We start from the raw sequence: 3,464 nt of genomic DNA, 5'->3' as shown, positions 1-3,464 counted from the left end.
ACAGCCTGAGGAGGCTATCGTCCTTGTGCTCCGCGAGGATAAATCCACCGGTATTAAAGCGACGGATAAAGGTTCTCCCACACTGTGTATCTGCTTGTCTTTATAGAAGTACAATCATAAAACAATGGAAGAAAAGAACGCAGAATTATGATTTTTTGGGGGTCGGAGGGGCCAAACGGAGGCCTCTGTGTCAGACCCGGGCGGCTTCAAGGTTAAATTTCAGACTCAAAGTATTTGATCTCTGTGCTCCCTTTCGGGAGAAGTTTGCTCTTTCCAAAACACCCTAGAAAGACAGGTTTTACACAAAGACACAAACGTGGACTCTGCATTGATTTTAACATCCAAAAAGACTGGCGCAGGAATAAATATGGAGGAATAAGGAAAACAGAGGGCAGAAATAATGTCAGCGGCGGCTTTGATGAATGAATTCAAAGCGCTTGGGCACTAACAAATGAGAAAAAGAGATGTTTGCTAAATTTCAGAGTACAATTCTTGTGTGGATGCCAATGACAGGGCCACTATACACCCACCACGAAACAGCAGGCCCGTTTGATTGGTCCCTTTCCGTCCACCGCTCTCCAATTCTTCCCTCAGATATAGTCTAAATGAAACCCCCTGCAGCTCAGAGACAAATTCTTCTTTTTTTTTCTTTCAACAACAAAGAATAATTGGAATGCACACCTCCATATTCAAGAACCAAAGGGGAGAAAAACAGAACGGATATTGGATTGCAAATCAAGTGTTTATAGTGTCTGGTTCTTATGTGTTTGTGTGGTTCAGTGTTTGGTATGTTTTTTCAAAGGGTTTGTGTACACTGCAAGAAAAGAAGGTGCCATAACGCCACAGGGAGAATTGATTGTTGTTGTTTTTTTATAATTATTTTAGTGAAATATTTTATGGAAAGCTCATTATATAAAGAACATATTTGTTTTAGAAATCTCTGAAATTATGTGTGGATTGTATTTGTAAAAAGGCCATCTGTAGATGAACAGATCTGAAATAAAAAGAATAATGCTGAGTTTCAGATCAAACCCCCGTCCCCAAGGATCTCAACTGCAATGCCTTCCCCAAATAAATGTCATCACAAAGACTGTTCAGACATAAAAGAAGATGAAAAGAGGACATGTGTCAAATACAACTCATGTTTCCGGCTTTGGAAAGCAGACTGATGTGTAAACGGATCAGGGACCCCTCAAAAGCAATTACTAGTACGAATCCCATAGTGAAGAACAGGTGTCATAAGATCCAAACCTCAGAGGTCAGAATTCACATTTTATCTGTTTGTTTTTTTTAGAGTTTGCAATAAATCAAAAAGTTTGAGATGTTCATGATGAGGGGAATGTTATTTATTTATTCTGTTGTGGTGATAACACTGAAACAACGTCAAAATCGAAGCAATTTGACTTGTCTGTTGTTGACATTTAAACGCTCTGACATGTTACTTTTATATCCCAAAAATAAGACATTGACAATGGAATTTGATAATGTTCAGGGTCTTACGGGTCTTGATGCTCTTTCTTAAAGAAGTGGTCTGTGTTAAAATATAGTTTTGATCCTTTTATAATATCCTTTTATAGTATCCTTAGAAGCATACTTTAAACATATTTATGTTATATCAAATTGACTGACACATAGCAGGAGACAGGGTTGTATCCCAAAATAGCAGGAGTGCTATAGTTTGGGAGCCTGAGGCTAAAGGGGAAACATAATAAAGCTGCCACGAGCTTTCTACCTAATGTATACCTAAATGGGATAGTGGATCAAAAGGGGGCCCTGGAGCTAATGTTAGCCTCTGGGCTAGCGGGTTAATCCCCATCTTTAGCAGGTATCTTTCCTCATATTCCAGATAAAAGGTCAATGACACACCAAACCGACGTCAAAGAAGTAGCCTGGGCGGAGGCCGAGTGTTGCGTCACCTTTATCTTGGCCTAAAAGCTGTGCCTGAACATACCACAAAGACTACATACATACACACATCATAGCTAATGATCAACCAGCTCGTATGTTCTGCGGTAGTCTGTATTCTTTATTCGAGGACTACATATGTACAAACTGTTGTTACATACATGACACAAAGCAGCGTTTAACCGCCATTACCACACCACTCTCGCTCACCACTTAGTTTCATTTCAGATGGCCGTGCCGTGGCGCCACCGATTCAACATGCTGGATCTGTCAGGAAGGGCAGACAAGGTCACACAATCTAGGGCAACGGACACTCAACGACCATCCAAAATCGTCCAACGAATTTGTTTGTCGGGGCCTTCAAGGGAATCCATTTGAAGGTGTATTACATACACTCATGTATCAGTATCAAAGCACAACATATCCAGCTTTTTTCAAGAGACAGATGAGATGGTTTAACACCTCTGATGGATGTGAGATCTGTGGCTTGGTTATTGTGCGGCCATAATGACCAACATGTGAGCGCGCAATGTTCCAGACCACAGCTTTTGATTCCCTGTAGAATCCCACGGCGACAGCACATCCCCCGTGTGCCGAAGTTGTATCAAGGTCGTTTCAAATCACCCCCGTCCCCATTAAAGCGACAAGTTCAAAACCCAATGCATCCCGGCGCAAGGCGGAGGAAGACGACATAAATAAGCTCGGTTGACGAGTGAATATAAAGCTTCTGAGTGGGTGGGAGGGCGACGGGAGGGTGGGGCGAAAAGAAAATATTTCTTCACCCTTTAATGGAGCCGTCAACAATCGCTTTTCAGCGGAGGGATGGAGTCACAAGGCGGAAGGCGGTTTTGTGGTCCAAGGCAGAGGGGAAGCATCATTACCATAGAAAACATTACAGCGAACGACAGACATCCAGGCCATCAAAGATGATCATCTCATAAATTCCATGCACTGTATAATGGGCCTGTCACTCTTGAAGGCTGAAGGGAGAATAATGCCCGCGGTGGATCTTTATCTTCCACAGTGCTTCTGCTGATTACTGCTAAATAGGCCTCAGCTTGTTTAGCTAATACACACCGCGGACGCAAAAACCACATTGTGGTGGGGAGCTTTTTTGATGGCCACTGTCCGAATCCATACGTATAATGTCCAGGATAAGCTGACGTAGATCTGGATTTTCGGTTCCACAAAGCCAGTTTAGATCAGTCACCATAGCAGTGGAAGTTCACTGGATAAGTTGGCCACTCCCACCGGACAAAACGGAGCTCCCTTCCTCATTGCTGAAGGAGCGATATTAGTTTTATAGGGAGAGAGTTCTTCCAGATCGCCAACATCCGTTCTCGCATCATGATGACGTCATGTGAGCGCTATCGATTCTGCCGACAAGGACTCATTTATTGACGAGACTTTCTGGAGCCGTACATTGAACACCGGCGCAGCCGAGCGCTGTCCGTCTCACATACTGTACACAATACATACTGTACACAATACATACTGTACACAATACATACTGTACATGCAGACTGGATCACAGACGGATTGTGTAAAAAAAAAAAAAA

Source organism: Clinocottus analis, unplaced genomic scaffold (assembly GCF_023055335.1).
Source record: "Clinocottus analis isolate CAN_PGR_092001 unplaced genomic scaffold, fCliAna1.0.p SCAF_20, whole genome shotgun sequence".
Taxonomy (NCBI): Eukaryota; Metazoa; Chordata; class Actinopteri; order Perciformes; family Cottidae; genus Clinocottus; species Clinocottus analis.
The sequence above is the reverse complement of the archived record's forward strand: the minus strand, read 5'-3'. Positions refer to the sequence as shown.